At 39.3% G+C, this 18,401-nt stretch overlaps 1 protein-coding gene and 1 long non-coding RNA gene across 2 annotated transcripts in view; both read left to right on the top strand.

The window, feature by feature from the left end:
- LOC135362901 (uncharacterized) overlaps positions 1 to 11,458 on the top strand; it is a 105,702-nt gene extending 94,244 nt beyond the window's left edge. Inside the window, exon 6 of the mRNA XM_064581918.1 lies at positions 11,329 to 11,458. The gene's annotated coding sequence lies outside the window, so the exon portion shown is untranslated. The remainder of the gene's footprint in view (positions 1 to 11,328) is intronic.
- Positions 11,459 to 13,408: 1,950 nt separating this feature from the next.
- LOC135362918 (uncharacterized) lies at positions 13,409 to 17,595 on the top strand. Its single transcript, XR_010408372.1, has 3 exons — positions 13,409 to 14,415; positions 16,099 to 16,289; positions 17,079 to 17,595. It is a non-coding gene; the product is annotated as an uncharacterized LOC135362918 (long non-coding RNA).
- Positions 17,596 to 18,401: the final 806 nt, after the last annotated feature.

The following is an 18,401-nucleotide window of genomic DNA, read 5'->3' as shown; positions in this document are numbered from 1 at the left end:
GACTACCAACTCCTCCCAGCTTATCATTCACACCCTGAAAAGTACCCCAAGTCTTACTCTGGTTTGCTAAGGAATGTCCATACTTGTCAAAGCTAGTGGGGTTGGCTTGTGAATAGTGATTTGTGGATTCATGAGAACTTTGTGACAATATTGATGACTCTGAATAGGACAAGTTCCTAACTACCTCAGAGGTGAACATTGATACACTCAGTGTATACATTGGAGCTTGCTTTCCGTCATTCCACATCTCACTGTGGTGGTTTGAAGAAACTTGCAATGCATTTCTCTGCTTTTGAAGTTTTTCTCTCTTGTCTTCTGCTATGTAACTTCCTTAAATCTGTGTATGGACACAAAATGCTTCAGAAGCAGAGAAGCTTCTTTTGAAATCAAAGATGCATGGCTACATCTAAGGATATAATTCCAAATATAGTATAATGCAGGTAGGTTTAATTTCCTCTACCTTAGCTTGGTGAGGTGGCTACCACTCTGGAAGGACCTACAACTGGTTGCAATTCTAATTCTACTTTCTTAGCTTCCCAACTGGTTGGGAAAATTATTCTCTCTCTGATTCCAGAATGTCAATGTGGCAAATCCTTAGCTACTGCTTCTCATCTGTCACAAGCCTGTGTTATTAGTGTGTCCTTGAACCACTTTGTCTACTATAATAATGATATTAACAATGGACATTTGAATAGCACTTTAGAATTGACAGAGTGCTTTCTAGGGACACATGATTAATCTTGTTTTACAGAAGAGGAAGCTGGGTTCAAGAGATAAAGTGAGTTGCCCAAGATCATATATCTTATAAGTAGGGGAGGCATTCCAGATTTTCTGAGTCTACATTCAGTCATTTTCTCAGTTCTTTCAATTTGCCACTTTTCTATTCCTTAAATCATTTCTTTCTTGATGTATCAGAGCAAGTGAAGGAGCCTTAAACAATAACAATTGTTGCTATTCATTAAATGTTAACTATGGACATGCATTTCACATATATGGTTTCCCTTTTTTTAAAAAAAGATTTACTTATTTTTTTAGGGGGTTGGAGAGGGAGAGAGAGAGAGAGAGAATCTCAAGCAGACTCCCCACTGAGCACAGAGTCCAACCCAGGGCTCATCTCACCACCCTGAGATCATGACCTGAGCCAAAATCAAGAGTCCATTGCTTACCTGACTGAGCCACCCAGGTGCCCTATCACATATATCATTTCTTTTTATCTTCCCAACTCAGTGAGTCAGGAAGTAGTTCCATATTCCAGAGGAGGCAACTAGAGTTCAAAAAGTGCAAGTGTCCTATTGGAGTTCATGCTCTGGTGGCTGACTCGTGAACCTATGCCCTTTGGCTGTGCTGCCATGCTGCTGAAAGGGGGACTTTTTCTCTGTAGGATTTTTATGGCTTGGCAATTTTTCCTGTTGCACAGTATCGAACATGGCTGATTTGTGAGCTGAGAATGAAATCCTTGAGAGTTCTAGTCAAATAACACCACTGACCACAATAAGATGAAAGTATCCCTAGGTGGATGATGGCCAGAATGGAGATCTCTTTAGCAATGGTATAGGGTGGGTCTTGATATTTTGCCTTAAATATGACAGAAATACCTAATCTGACAAATATCTTCACATTTTTTATTTTTCCCTACTGTGACTTCAAGTGATGTGTGTAAGGAACAGGTGGGCTAGTTGTCATATCTCTGGACATAGATCTGTAAATTTTGTGAGGAGTATTTTATAGCTTCGAGGGGCTACGTAGTACCAGAGAAATTGTTTACTTCATCCCTTACATTTTTGGTAGTGAAAAAAATTAAAATCCAGGAAGGCTGGATGAGTTGCTCAAAATCTTTAAGCAAGTTCTGGTTTGGTTTGGTTTTCCTGTGGCAAGTGGTTGATGGGCCGCGTTTTTGCTATTTGCCAGGCACACAGAGACTGCAAACGCTCTGAGGAATAAGACAGACCCAGGCCCTGCCCTCAGTGAGCTGGAGGTCTAGCAGGCAGAGATTTGAATCTTTGCGCTGGCAGCATTCTATAATCAACTGAACTCGTTTGGGAGCTCTGCTCATGTATTTCCTCATCTCGAATCCTTGCCGGTCACGTTCCACCACGTCCTTGCAATACAGCACAGAGTATGTCGGCTACACACACTATTCCAGCCAGAGTTGGGTTTTTTTTTTTTCCCCCTTTTAACCCGACGAGCTGGGGTAGGATGAGACCTCAAAGGTGCCCATCCCTAAATTCTAGGCTAAAATCAGGTTTAGGCTAGATTCTAGTGTTAATCTTTTTCAGGGGGATAAGAAAGGAAAGGCGTCACTACTTCCTTTGAAGACTGTACATCCTTCAGCGACCTCTGCCTGTGTCATCTCCTTCATTTGACTTTCACTCTATGGTGGTGGTCCCAGGAGGCCATTTTCTTCTTTATATGTCCTCAATAGAGGTCAGAGCTCCCCCTTCAGGTTAAAGTGAGGAAGGCAGCGATGTGGTCAAAAGTTCCTACCAGCGGGGATTGAAGAAAATCTTCAGAAAGAAGATTGCTCCATCAGTTTTTCAGGATCTTCATTTATGTGATGTTATTACATAGCCTCAGGAGAACACAAAAACAAAACCAAACAGAAACAAAATAAAAAAAATAGCACTTTGGAACTCTAAAGTCCATGGAAATTTATTTTCTTAGGAAAGCATTCTCCTTTGGTTCTTCACTCTGGAGAACTTGATTTGCCATCAATATTTAAAATGAAAATAAAGTACTTCTTAAAAAATGAAGATCACTTAAAACATAGTGCTGCTTTGAATGTCAAGAAGCCATTATGTTTAATAGCCTTTTTTAAACTATTAAAGTTGAGTGGTTACTTTTTATTTTGCATTTAGTCACTCATGGGAGACATTTATTTAGTCTTATATGCCACAAATAGTGATGCTGTTAGTAGAGAAGATTCTCATTTTGAATAATGGTCTCATTTATATAATATCTCTTAGTATAATATATTCATATCTTACGGAGGAATGAAAATGCACAAACTGTTAAGAAAGTGAAAATACTGTGAAACGTATGCCCTTAAAACTATAGGATTGTGAAATCAAGAAATGTGATAAGTAATTTGAGTTGGTCAAATGGCATATATATATACACATACATACATATACATACACATACATCTAAACATTTCCACAACCTTTGCAGAAAGAGCAACATCAGAAACAAAAAGATTTTCAATTTTTTTTTTGTCTTTTTGTCAACAAGTTTAGGATACAGTACAACCGAGTCCACTTCTATGATATATTCCAAAAGCACAAGGAATGGAAAGAAACATATGGAATATACATGACATTTTTTTCCTCCTAAATGTTACTTTATGAAGCAATTTTTAAATTGTCATCCTTGCTTACATGGGCAGAATGGTAGTCACTTTTAAAAGACTTAGTGCTTTTTGTAGAAACCTTATACCTTTTTCTTTTCTTTTAATTTTATAGTCTCCTAACAGATGCATGGGCTTCTCGATAACATGAGATCTAAATGAGGGAAAATTGCAAATTCTGGACAAAAATGGCATTATCTTTTGGATCTATGGGTTTTTTTCTGAGTACAAATCAGAAATGTGGAAAGCATTGAGAATACAGTGGAGGGCATAGGCATGTGCCATAGGGATTAAAACACATAATGCTTATGTAAATAGCATCTAATCCATGAACATTTGACTATAGACAGGTTTGTTATTCTGGATTCCCCTGATCCTCGTTCTCATGTGAGTGATAACTTTAATGTAAACACCAACCACTTATTGGGTGCCTACTATATGTCACATGTGATGTTCCATAGTTATCAAATTTATCAATTAAGGTTTTTTGGGGTGTAAGTGATGGAAAATCATGTAAATTGTGAATTGATCCAGAATTCAAACAGCGTCACCAGGAGTCAGTTTTTCTTCATTTCTCAACTCTGCTTTTTTGATGTTGTCCTGTAACCATGTAGTTAGAAGAGGAGTTTTCAACCTCAGCACTACTGACATTTTGGAACAGAAAATTCTCCATTGTGGGGAGCCATCCTGTGCATTGTAGGATGTTTAATGGAATTTCTGGCTTTTGTCCACTAGATGAGAATAGTAACCTCCCACACACACACCCCGAGTTGTGACAACCAAAAAACGTTCCCAGATATTGCCAAGTGTCTCCTGCGTAGGAGGCAGGGTGGGAAGAAAGCAACTTCTCCTTCCCTCTCCTTCAGTGAGAACCACTGGGATAAATGAAGATGACGGCCAAGTGTTCCTGAGGCATATCGATTTAAACCCAGCAGAGAAAACAAAGTATTTCTGTCCCAGCATTTCCAGGAAAAACATTCTGAGATTTATCCTTTTTTTTAAAGTTTATTTATTTATGTTTTTAGTAATCTTGACCCCCAACACGGGGCTCAAACTCACGACCCTGAGATTCATTCTTACTGGACTTGCTCACAGGGGTGGCCCACTCTTGAAGCAGTCACCCTGACGTGATCCCTGAAGCCAGCTCTGACTGGCAGGCCTAGGTCATGTGCTCCACTCTAAAGATGGGGACAGAGCCCCATTCACACCATCTGGATGGGAGTTGGGTGGGGAGGGAATTTTCCAGTGAAAACCAGGGGTATGACTTGAAGAGGAGGAGTACAAACTGGTTGAGGCAAAGAGTAAACGTGTACCAAAGAAAAATTATCTCATCCATTTTCATAAAAACTGAGTGGCACAGAGAGAGTAAATAAATTGTCCAAGGTCACATAGTTAATGAGTAGTGAGATATATACTCATTTTATTATCTGACTCAAAATAAATGAGGAATGCATAACAGAAAAAAAAATGCCTGTCTTACAATTATAGAATTGCTAAGAGTTAACAAATTCTTCCCATCCAGGTGCATTTGTTGTACCTTCCTAAAACTCAGTAATTTGTCCCTCTTTTAGGGGAGCAGGGAGGGGATATCAACTCACTAATCTGGCTTAAAAATTAAAATTTATTTCTCTCCAATTACAGTATCATAAGCAGTCAAACAATATATTTAAAACAATGCTACTTTAGTATTAACACCTCCTCCTGATTCATTATGAGTTAAATCAGACTTTTTGCTAACTTAGGAAACCAGCCACAATAGATGAAACTGATCTATAGGAAAATGCATTCTGAATGCTAAAACCATTGGCTTCCCAGTGAACTTTTGGAGTGCAGCCCATTTCTAAGCTAGGGGCTGCCAGTGTTGTGAAACTGACACTGTACTTTTAGGTTATTCATTTCTTCCAGGAGACTGGAAGTATTTGTTCAAAGTTTCTACCTGGTGGTTGACTTTCTAATAATAATGAAATCTACACAAGTTCCCATGTTACAGACCAGAAAATGACCTGAATCTAAGAATGTATGAAACAATGGAAACTTGCACACCAAACTTGAGGGATTTACCTGTCACAAACCATCTATATTCCCATTTTTAATCAAAGGTCTTTGTTAATCATATCTGGACAGGTTATAAGTCACCATATCTTATGAGATTTCAACTCAATATTGAGCTCAAAGTTGATTTACTTGCATTAGGTGGGAAGGAAACATGATTGTTTTTACTTGCAAAATGAACTTACTTTATTTTAAAGCTGCTCAAATCCGTGAAAGCAGAGATCTCTGCTCTCTCTAGGGATGGCATTGGCTGTCTCTTTGGAAGTGTGGTACTCACTGAAAAAATTTCTCACCTGCCTTCCACCAATATCTTCAACAATTTAACAAACTCCATTAAAATAGGCTGCCATTTTGTACCATTGTCATCATTTTCTCAACTTTTTAAAAAGATTTATTTATTTATTTGAGAGAGAGCACATGCAGTGGGTGGGAGGCGGGGGGGGAGGAGGCGAGGAAGAGGGAAAAATTCTCAAGCAGACTCCCCACTGAGCATGGAACCCAACATGGGCTCAGTCCCATGACCCATGAGATCATGACCTGAGCCAAAACCAAGAGTCAGACCCTCAACTAAGCCACTCAGGTGCCCTTATTTCTCAAATTTTAAGCTACTCTTTTGCATAATGTGATGTTAATTATTAGGGGGAATCCCATTACTTAAAGTTAGTGAAGGTTTAGCTCACTCAAGGGGACTGTGGTGAGTTATTCTCTTTCAGACATGGTATAAGAATATCTATTTAAAACAAGGTGAAGGGCATCACTGCAGTAATTTTTACTTTTACAAGCAGATACATTCAGAAACACATTTTTACCAAGAATATTCAAGAAGTGCAGAAAACAGCTGCACAAAATCTTGAGAGAAATAGCTTCTGCTTTCTATAATTTCTGCACTGTTTAAGGACTGCACTGAAGGAATTTGAAATCAAGATGATTGACATTACTAAGCTTTTTTTTATGCTGCACACATGGTCTTTTTTAAAAAAGAGTACTCTGTGCGCAAAACATAATTGCTCTCTGATTCTGCAAAGGTTTCCCTTCAATAGAATTGCATTTTCCTGATATAACTGATTAAAATAAATTAAATGAGCCACTCACTTATTCTTTCAGTTTGCAAACTTTGAAATTTTTAACAGGGTTCTTACACAGGCATACATTGTGCAACTCTACATACTATTTAGTAAAGTGCATTCTAAGTGCACTTTTGAAAACCTAGATAACAATGTTCTCAATAAATAGAAAAGATGACAAAATGTCTAGCCCAGGGACCATCAAGCCTCTGCTTGCCCCTTGGCCATCAAACAGGTGACAGTTCATCAGCCAGTTTTTGCCAGTTCTGCCTACTCCCTCCCTAAAATGTGAGCTGCCTTGGGTGAAATGTTATATTCCTTCCCACTTTTAGCATAATAATTTGGCAAATGTTGGTGAGGGAGAAGCAAAGTTCTTGAGCTGGTTTACTTTCCACATCTTCCATGGTCATTAACTTTACTCCTTTAAAAAAAAAAAAAGATATGTATATATGTACATTTATACATATATATGAATAATAGATACTACATTATATTATTAATTACATTATATATATTTGTGTGTGCATATTACAAAGCTTGATTCAAGATTTTTTTGTATAGAAATCACAACCAAGCTTTCTTGCGTTAAAAAACAAAATTCAACTGAGTAAATTTTAAAGATTTTATTGGCTTTATTCCATGATTCATGAATTGGGTAGGACCAATCTAGCAGATAGAAAGGAGCTTCAGGCAGACATACAGAATGAAAGACTTTCATAGGCAGAAGGGAGCAGACACAAGGAAGTTACGCTAGAGAAAAAAACAGATTGGTTATAGCAAGGTCACTTTCCTTTAGGGGGTGGTAGGGGTCCATCAGGCAGATTTCCTAACTATGCTGATTAGGCACTTCCTGATTGACTGGTTTAAGATTCCATTTCTGGGAGAGGCTAAAACTGTAATTAAGTTATCTTTCAGTTTGGTTACATGGGACTTAGCATGAGTGACTCCATTTTGGACCTGTTGTCTTTGTTTTTAACACTTGTGATTTACACCATTTATGAATGCATGTATTATTTTAGTAGTAAATCGATGTCACTTGCACTACAGAAAATACATCTGAGTTTATAAAAATGTTGCAAAATAATAGCTACTTGGCTTAACATAACTTATTGAGTATCTGGCAGTTATTTTAAAAAAAAGTTGATGCATTGATCAATCGGATGATGGCAGAGTGGCTATAGACCAAAATGAGAAAGAAGAAGAGAGAACAGAAATCGTCGTGAAAGACAGAGCAGCAGAAGAGATATCAGAAATAATCTACTCATTTTCAGTTTTCTTTCTAAATTAGACCATATCTCATTGTGTCTGTTGTCACCAGGTATTATAAACCTTAAATAAATGGTTTATTATGTTTTTTTCTCTGAGACATTTGTGGGGCGTTAAGGAGAAGGAGCTAGTCAAGTCTTTAAACATTCTGATCAGGTTTCCTCCAGGGTCTTGCTGCTGGAAGAATGTCTTATGGGTAAATTTCCACTCTCTCAGCGGGGAGTGTTTTGCATGAACCAACTCCCAGGAGAAAATGTTATTCCATAGAACAAAGCCTAGGCAGTGACTCATATTAAACTGACCAGGGTGGGGGAGGGGAAGCATTGACCTGGAGGGAGGGAAAGGGTAGAGGACACAATTTACTTTCTAAAAACTGACTGTGGCTCTCTGGGAAATGAAAAACCTCTGAAGTCTCAGTGTTTCTCTGTGATGCTTTTATATAAAAAGTATTTGCAATGTGTCATAAGGATTTTCTAGGATGAAATGAAGATTCTTAGTCAAGGGAAGAAAAACCGAGTCTCTTGTAGAAAAAGTAACCAAACTGTCTTTCTCATCTACATCTCTTAGTTATAATATCAACTATAATTGATAGGACGGACATGGCTAATTTAATAAAGCCATTTGCTGCTCATCAGAAACAAGACTTAAAAAAGATACTGATTTTAAAGAAGAGCCATTTCTTGCTTGAATTTGCATGTTTCGATATGACACAACCTAGAAATGGATTCTTCTCACCTTAGCTAAAACAACTTGAATTTCAAACACCTGTCTTTCACAAAGGTTAGAAATTCACAGACCATCACTGCCGTGTTTCCTGTTGTTATAAGGGCTGCTTCTTGATAAAATGATACAGTTCTGCAGTTTGATCCTTTTAATTATCTTTTTTTATTATTACAACATGCACCAGGGTCCTAAACTTCCGAGGATTTATTGATAAGGGCGTCTTCCACTTGTACTGCCTCATTTTATTGCTGTTTTTATAATGGTTTCTAACTAATAAAATGTTATCTTATTCATTTTGTTTATGTGTAATAAATCAGAAACCTTTCCCCTTCTTCTGCTATGCAGATATGGGTGTGCCGGTGGGGGAGCGTCTATCCATGTGTTAAACTGATGACGTCTTTTGCATACAAATAGAAATTAGTACAAAAGCATTTCATTAAAGAAAGTATCGCTGTTTCTGCATGACCCAGGGAAAATTAATATTCTAAATGCAAAATCACGTGACTTGGGGGTTTTGCCTCTTCCCAGCAACCAAAGCTGTGAAAAGATGTCTGGAATAAAGCCTAGATTTCTTCTCTGTTCCTATGAGCAATATTATTTCCTTGATGAAGGAAATAGATATGATGGAAAAAAAAATAGTGCGTGCAGTTTTCAGGCAGCTTTAAGCCCTAGATGTTATATTCATTCAACAGGTATTTATTAAACCCTTGCAATGTGTCAGACTCTGTGATAGGTGCCAAGGTGAACAGGAGACATGGTCCTGGCCCCCACAGAGCTTACATTTTTATAGGGAAATAGACACCAAACGAATGATTACATCAATGAATAAGTAATTTCGATTGTGATAAGGGTTGGGAAGGAGAAGCTGGGACCCTGAGAGAGTATTGTCCATCAAGATTCATTCAGTCCTTATCTTCAGACTCAAGCCACTTACTTTCCAGGCTCTGGGCCTGGCCCCGGGGTTAAGAGCAGGGATGAAGGCCGACCTGTGCAGACAGTCTCACAGCGCCCCATGATGGATATACTTGGGAATTGCATCTCTGGCAACACCTCACTGATGGGATTGGGGAAGGCAATAATGCAGAAAGATGGGTTCTTGTCAGAGCCGCCATTTTTACTGAGTGTTGAAAAGCCTCCCAAGCACCCAGTGGCATAGGCAAAGGCAAGGGGATGAGGTGAGATAAGCTTTTAGAGAAGTGTAAACAGTTCTAGGAGGAGAGGCTATGGAATATGCAGTGGCTGGAGGCAAGCCTAGAAAGGCAGGTTGAAAGCAAATGGTGAATGAAGGAAGTTGTATGCCTTGCCAAGGCATTTGGACATTGTTCTGACATTTGCAGGGAGCCATTGTGGAATTTTAAAGAGGAGGTGTTATAGGGGATATAGTTGCCTAAGGGCATCTACCTGGTCCATTACCCCTTCCTGAGACTACCTTAATTTACTTTCAGGTATCTACCCATCTCCCAATAGCTACCTGCTCCAGGGGAAGCCCTCCAGATGCAGGGCTTGGTCTTATTAAGGTAGGGTCCTCCAGGGCGCCTGGGTGGCTCAGTTGGTTAAGCAACTGCCTTCAGCTCAGGTCATGATCTTGGAGTCCCAGGATCAAGTCCCACATAGGGCTCCCTGCTCAGCAGGGAGCCTGCTTCTCCCCTCTGACCCTCCCCCCTCTTATGCTCTCTCTCACTCTCTCTCTCTCAAATAAATAAATAAATAAAATCTTTATTTAAAAAAAAAGGCAGGGTCCTCCACTCCTAGATCTAGCTAGATGGGCCACTTTGGCCAAAGTCTATCAACTCACCCTTTACTTTGGCTATAGGGATCAGTTGAGGAATGGGCATATGACCAATTCCAACCAATTAGATGCAGAGAGGGGAGTCTGCCAGGGAATTCTGGGAAAGATGTTTCTTGTCTCTTAAGACAGAGCTACTGAAAAGGATGCCCTCTCTTGCTGTGGATGTTGTGCTGTGCAAATGTGAAGACCTGTAGGCAGCATGCTCCTTGGAGCAAAGTCAACCTCAAAATGAAACTCTTAACCCCTTAAGAGTGTAAGCACCCTTAAGGTACAGGCTACGTGGGTTTGTACACTAACTATGCCCCTTACTTGCGTGTGATCTTAGGCAAAGTACCTCTCAGCCACCATGCTCATATGGAGATAATAACAGTAGTTATCTCTTGAGGGCTTGACAAAGTGCTTGGCTCATGGTAAGTGCTTCATAAATATTAGTTATTTTTAAGCCCTTCATTAAATATTTACTGGGAGCCCGCTATGGGCCAAGCACTCTGAGGTACTGAGGATATCATGTGAGCAGGAAAGACACAATCCTTGTCCTCAAGAGATATGCAGGGCTTGACTTATCTTATATTTGTTTCTTGCAAGTATCTCATTATCCTCCATATTGTAGTTAGAAATTGACATAAGCTTTACACACTCTTGTATCTGCTTCATGATGGTGGCTTCTATATAGTAAGTACTCACTTAATGAATGTCTGCTGAAAGGAAGTGCCAAAACATTTATTGTATACCTGGTAAGGGCAAGCCCTGATCCAGACCACCATGGCAGTGTTCACGGAAAGGCAGTACAGTTTAGTGGTTAGAACCAGTAGGTTATCTTCAGAAAGGTCTTCCTTTGAATTCTGCCTTTGGTGCTTACTAGCTGTGTGACCCTAGGTGAATTCTCTTTCCTCACCCCTGACATGGGGATAAAAATATCTGTTTCATTAGGGGTGTTATGAGGAATTAAATGATATGAAGGGGATTATATCTAGTACCCAGTGTATTGCTGAAAGTAGCCACTCAGTAACTTATAGTTATTTGTTACTGGGGCATTTCACATGTTGACATGAAATTCATTTTGTAATTAATTGGGCATTTTATTTTAACAGGTGTCATGAGCTAGTCATTTTTGTTGCCCACCTCCTGAACTCTTTCCCAACTGAGCAGAAGCCTAAGGAGGAGGCAGGTATTTTCTCTCCCCTCCCCTGCATTAATGGCTGGATACTGGACCAAAAGGTGAGTGTCATTAATCTGAAGCTTCTGCCTAAGACTTTCATTCGTGAGGAAATAATAAAAGAGACAGGGATGGTTAGACATTATGCACAGCAGCTATGCTGAAATCAGGAGTTTTTGGTGCAGTGGTGAGTGCCCAGGGCAACTGAGTCCAGCCTCGTGGTGGGATGTGGGTGCATGTGGCCTGTGGTGATAGGGCAGGATCCTGGCTGTACTTTTTATTTTCTGAGCCTGGTTCTCCAGCATTCAGATCCATTCCTTGAATGTCTCAATACCCTCTTATAATTCTCTTCCTATCTACATCAATTAGAGTTGACTTCTGCTGTTTGCAACCAGTAACCCTGGTAGAACAACAAATGTTAGAATTTTTAAACACTGAATTTAAGTTTTATACTTTTATGGTATTGGTGGAATACCTTATCAGGTACTGAAGGTTATTTGTGTTCTTTTTTTTTTTTTTTAAAGATTTTATTTATTTATTTGAGAGAGAGAATGAGAGAGAGCACATGAGAGGGGGGAGGGTCAGAGGGAGAAGCAGACTCCCTGCCGAGCAGGGAGCCCGATGCGGGACTCGATCCAGGGAATCCAGGATCATGGCCTGAGCCGAAGGCAGCCGCTCAACCAACTGAGCCACCCAGGCGCCCTCTTTTGCTCTTCTTAAACCATTAAAAGCCAGATACCCAGGTGTGAGGCTACCAACAACTTTATGTTATATTCATTGAGCTTGGCTAAAATCCAGATGTGATACTGCTCAGATAATGTTATTTTCAACGTGTCATCTTATTTCATGGCAATCTTCACTATATGTGTAACTCAAGAAAATGTTGACTACAAGCCAATCCATGAAGCCAATACTTTAACTATAAAATCTGTCCCAACTTTGTACTTTAATTTAGCTAGCTCTTGGAATACAGTCTTTGTAATAGGTGTTGTCTTAGTTTTTGAAAAGGGAATCTTTTTATCAACAATATTTAAATGATTTGTAGTTAAAACACTTTTTTTTCTATCTGGAAAGTAATTTGAATAGAGGACTATATAAGGATAAACCCAGAGTCTTGAGGCTACCTGGTTTTTATGCTACTTCTTTCAGGGAAGATTGGAAGCTTTCATTGTTCATGATGTCTCAGTGTGCTGAGCAATATACACAGCAAGATAGAATCAGTGATGAATTGATGGATAGAAATAAATTTGAGGGACATCAGAGATTATCTAGTCAAGAGAAGTCAAAGAGCCTTTCTCATGCATGCCAACTTTAATCAGTGGGTAGGGTTGCATAGAGTGTTGTCAAGAATATTTATGAAGTTGCATCCAAGTTCATTGGGAAAGAATGGTGTGATCAATGATTAATGTCTGCTATAGGAGCTGAAGCGGAGAATGGTGCCACATGTGTTGATTACTTACACTCTGGTCTAGTCTAACCCCTTCATCTCACTGATGATGAAGAGAAGCCCAAAAAAGGCAAGGGACTCTCCAGAGCTTGTTAGTTGGAGGTGTTCCTTCCCTCAAATAAATGCTTCAGCTCCTCAGTGATTCATAGAATGTGATTTCTAGTTCTCTGTCCATCCTTTCCTCTGCAGACATTCCAGTTTGTTACCTGAGGACAGCATTGTGTCCTGAAAGACATCAGCTGTGGAGTCAAGACACACCTGGCTTTGAATCCTAGCTTGTCTACTCCTTAACATCTCTGAACCTTAGCTTCCTCATCTTAGAACAAGATTGACGATTATTCCGCTCCCATTTGAGTTGTAAAGATTCATTCATTCATTTCACAAATATTTATTGTGTACTTGCTATGTGCAAGGCATTGGGGATAGAACAGTGAACAAAACATGCAAATGTCTGGCACTCTTGGAATTTTCTAGTAGGTTAAAGGCAATAGTGTGTGTGGAGGGGGCGGGGGGTGTCATCACAAACAGGTTTTGAATACCTAGCAACATCCAACATTACTAACTCCTTTCCACTCCTTGCTGGCCTTCAACCCTGCACTGCTGCTGTGTGGTCTGAGAAGGACAGAGCAGCCAGACCTGACAATAATCTTCCCCATTAGGGACATAAACTAAATTTGAATAAGAGCAGCCTAAGTTCACAAGAGCTTTCAGGAGACAGTTCTTTTGCACTAGGGGCTCTTCCTAGCTTCAGTGGGGCATCAATGGCATCCAGGGGTGGCTATAGACAATTGTTGCCCTCTCCTCAAATGGTGAGTCTGGCCTGGGTCTTTTCCTGCACATACTTTGGACATTGATTTATTTGTCTCTCCCTTTCCTTTTCCCCTCCTTCCTTATCCCCTGCTCTCCCCCTCTCCCCGCCCCGCCCCCCCCACACACACCAAGGGAGGAATGAAACTCATGAAGGATAAAGCCTGTCAGCTCCCAAAAAAACAATTCTCTCATTTGCAGAGGGAGGAAGAACTCTAAAATCTAGCTTTTCACATCCCCTTGTTGAGCTTTAATAGGATTCTATTTGGAACAGAAGACTAGCAGCCACCCACACTCACCTGCCCATCTTGTAGTGATTTGCACATCTCTTTCCAATTCCCATCCTGTAAACTTTAGGAAAATCAAAAGTACCTATTCATCAAGAAAAGACTACATACTTAATAGATTCAGTTCTTGTTGGAAAAAAAGAAACCTAAATATAATGAATTAAATGTCAAAAGATTTCAGTGGACGATTCTTAGAATCAGGAGAAATATATAGTTATAGACACAGTTCTGTTAATATAACCCAGAATTGGATCTGTCTCCTTCCCTCCTAATATGATTATTTTCCCCAGGTGGCCCACACTCTTACAACGTAAGGAAGAGCTAAATGCCAAGGGGATTTTTTGGGTTCCCTCTCTTTCCTGCTTGGTTTTGGGCATGCCATGGAAAACAGTGCCTGTAGAAAATTCTGTTGTGTTCTGTTACCTACAGTTCACAGTCCAGGAGAAGCCACTTGGAAATTAGATTTCTGTTCAGAAATACGGTAGGTATCTTTTCATCCAGCGCAAAGATAATGATGCTCTTGGTGTGAGTAAGAGATGGAAGAAGTTTTCTGGGCTTAGGAATTTGGGGGCAGGCATGTTGTCTGGAAGCTGCTTCCACATCTGCTTTTCACTCCCCAGCGTGTAAGCAAAGAAAATAGTAGAGTAGATACCTCTAACATGCACAGAATCTTGCGTATGTCGAAAACTTAATAAGCTTTCAAAATCTTTTACTCCCATCTGCATATTTTGAGCCCTATAGTGACATTATGATGCAAGCCGGGCAGATTTCATTTTCCCTACTTAATATTTGAGAAAATTGACACAAAGCAGAACAAAGTACCTTGCTCATGCTCATGGAGTAAGACCAGGCAGGACCAGGATTAGACACATCTCCTGCTCCTAGATCCGGTCTTATTTGGCTTCTACCTGCTGCTGCTGGCCACCCTTGTCCAGAGGCCCAGAACCCAAAGCTCTTCTTGACAGTAGACCCTTGACTACTGGTCCCAGTCTTGGGTAACTTGCCATCCAGTTGAAGGGCTCAAAATTTACAACTGTTGCCAGTGCCTAAAACATGGACTTCCCTGTGTCCACCCAAATTCCCCAAACAAAACAGCTTTAAGCCACTCACTGATTATGGAATTATAAGCTCTGGCTCTTCCATTCACTAACTGGTGATGTCATGGAAGTCGATTTGTTGGAGTTATAGTTTTGTCAAATACAAAGTAGGGATGAGAATTGTTTGCCTCATGGGGTTTTCATGATAACTGATGGAGAAAATTAATGTGAAAATGCTTTGTAAAAGATAAAGCATTGCATAAATGTAATTTATTCCTGTATTACATAGCAGTTACTGTGAGCCAAGCCCTGTTTCAAAAGCTTTACAAAATATTAACTCAAATAATCTTCACACTAACCCTATGAGGTTAGTGTGAGCCTCATCTTACTGATGTGGAAACTGCTTCTCCATGCACATAGTTAGTTCTTAGCTTGAGGGGCATCTCAGTGGCTCTAAAAGACACAAACATATCTCACTTTTTCTCCCTTAAAATCCTTTGAAAATCAAATTAAATTAAGGAAAGAACAAATCAAGAAATGCTTAAGATAAAAGCAGAAATTGATAAATTAGGAAAGAAAAAGCTGCAGAAATGATAGCTACTTCAAGAACTGGTTCTTTGAAAAGACCTATAAAAGAAGGAAACTTCTTGATGTCTGGTGAAAAAAAGAATAAGTAAAAACACAACCACAAACAGTAAGAATGATGAAAGATACGATCACAGATAGGGAGGGGCAGAAAGTGTATAAGAGTATATTATTTACAATTCTATAGAAAGACAAGTGAAGACAATGTTCCTAGATCAATTTCCCAAGTTAATTTTGATAATTTAGGTTTTCTTAGGAAAATTGATCTAGTTGTTTGTTTTTTTTTTCCCCACATGTCTTGGCATAGAACATCCAGCCTAATTCTTTTTTTTTTTTTTTTTTTGCCTAATTCTTAACTGTAAAACTTAAGGGGGGATTTTCCTGAAAGTGAATGTATCCACTATCATCACTATATTTCAACCTTGATTTGGTAATAGAATAAGGAAAATAAATGAAGAATAATTTTCTGCAGAGTCAAAACTATTTGTAATGTTCTTAACAATATAGAATCTCAGCTTAATAACTAAATTATTTTTTTTAAGATTTTATTTATTTGAGAGAGAGAGTGAATGAGCAAGAGAGCACAAGCAGGGGAGCAGCAGAGGGAGAGGGAGAAGCACGCTTTCCCTGCTGAGCAGGGAGCAGCATACGGGCTCCATCCCAGGACCCTAAGATCATGACTCCAGCTGAAGGCAGACGCTTAACCAACTGAGCCACCGAGATGCCCCTCAAGGTAAGAACTAAATTAATAAGAATTCGGTTGGTGGCAGGTTATAAAATAAATAGCCACAATTTAGGTTTCCTGAAGACTGGCAATAGTTAATTTTCAAATGACTTGAAAAAGAACCCCACCTCATCTACAATCTCAACCAAAATTATAGAATAGTTGTGGATCAATAAAAAATGTACAAGATGTATGCACTAAACTTTAAGACTGGCCCAGAAGGGGCGCCTGGGTGGCTCAGGTCACAATCCCATGGTCCTGGTATCCAGCCCCACATTGGGCTCCCTGCTCAGCGGGGAGCCTGCTTCTCCCTCCGCCCCTACCCTCCATGCTCACGCTCTCTCTCAAATAAATAAATAAAATCTTTAAAAAGAAAAACTGGCCCATTAAAATTGTTACCACTTTCCCCCATTGTGGTGACGATGGAGGGTCGCCAGACACCTCTTTCTCACCTCTTTAGAACCTGGTGCATGCATCTGCCGCACCTTTGGCTCTAGTACAATTCACTTGGAAAGGCCACGCCCCTGGCTGCTCCCATCCAATGACCGAGCATGGTGGGGTACTATTATGCAGCAAGACTATTTCTGCAGACCAGTTCCTTGTCTTTCGCGCACTGCTTACACCCACCAAGGCTCTCCAACAGCCCGGCTGAGAGTTTCTCAGAGCTGCACAGCAGTCTCTCGCGAAGTCCTCTTTACCCACCCCACCTCCATTTCTCCTTTCTCTTTTTGTGGATGTCACACTTCCATCGGTGTCTGAAGGTGCTTCTGCCTTATTCTGATCTCTTATCCTTCACAGGCTTCTCTTCCAATGAATCTCTCACCCATTGGATGTGGATTCTCTTGGCATCTGCTTCAAGGAGAACTTGAGTGAAGACCACCAACAATGATATTTCACATCTCCTTCCCTCCTTTATTTTTTCCATTTATCTCGTATTATTTAACAAGCTCAGTTGTACTTATTTATCTTGTTCATTGTTTTTCTCTTCTGTCCTTCAAATCTAAGCTTCATAATTCTATTTGTCCTCTGTTGCTTCCCCAATCCCTAGAATGATTCCTGGCTCATAGTAAGTGACAAAAAAGTATTTGTTGAGTGAATTAGTGAAGGAAAAGACATTAAATAAAACGCAAATAAAGTTCCTGGAAAAAATGAAAAGCCCGTTGAAATTTTTTAAAGTTCATCTTAAAAAATAAAAACTTAAAAATAGGCAAGAAAATGCCAAAACATAATAGCAATATATGATACGAGATATTGAAGAATATAAAGACAAAATAATTAAAGCAGCCTGGAGAAAAAGCTAAAATCAGTTCTAAACTATGTGTTCCTATTCTAATATAAAATACACATTAAAACAAACTTGAAAATTCTGGAAAAAAAAAAGCACCCTGGTACCAATTTGGATGTAGACAGATTGGTCAGTAGGACGGAATACAGGTCCAGCCTCAAGTATTTTTGAGAACTCGGTATATGGATACACATGGCATTTAAAATTTGTAGGGAAAGGAGGAATTATTCAGTAAGCATTGTTAGGAAAACCAGCCATCTGTGGGAAAAAATAGATCTGAATTTTATGCCATATACAACTTATATACCATATGGATCAAAGATTTAAGTATAAAAACAAAATCATAAAGTACTAGAAAAATATGTATTTCTATGTGGGGGATGAAGAAGATAGTTATGACATGTTGCTAGAGGCAAAAAACATAAAGGAAAATATTAATAGATCTGATAACCTGAGAAACAAAACTCTCAACACATCTGTACATTAAAAAATATAAATAGCAGTGAAATGTTCCCAACCAAATTAGTAGCTGGAAAAAGGGTGCATAGTACATATGACAAAGGTTAATTTTTAATGAATGTATCATTGTTTTAATATTATCAATAATTATATACTTAGCAAATGGAGGGATCTTAAGAAATCAGAAAATGATGAAAAGACAAACACAAAAGAGGAAATACAAATAACCTAGACAATTATGAAAAATCATTTAACTCACAGAAATGTAATTACAAACTATAGGGTGTTGGGGCACCTGGAGGCTCAGTTGGTTGAGCATCCAACTCTTGGTTTCTGCTCAGGTCATGATCTTGTGGGTAGTGAGATGAGCCCCGTGT

Source organism: Mirounga angustirostris, unplaced genomic scaffold (genome assembly GCF_029215605.1).
Source record: "Mirounga angustirostris isolate CCGP_5_RB_7025 unplaced genomic scaffold, mMirAng1.0.hap1 SCAF_2, whole genome shotgun sequence".
Classification (NCBI taxonomy): domain Eukaryota; kingdom Metazoa; phylum Chordata; class Mammalia; order Carnivora; family Phocidae; genus Mirounga; species Mirounga angustirostris.
This window is presented reverse-complemented; position numbering and strand designations above follow the sequence as displayed.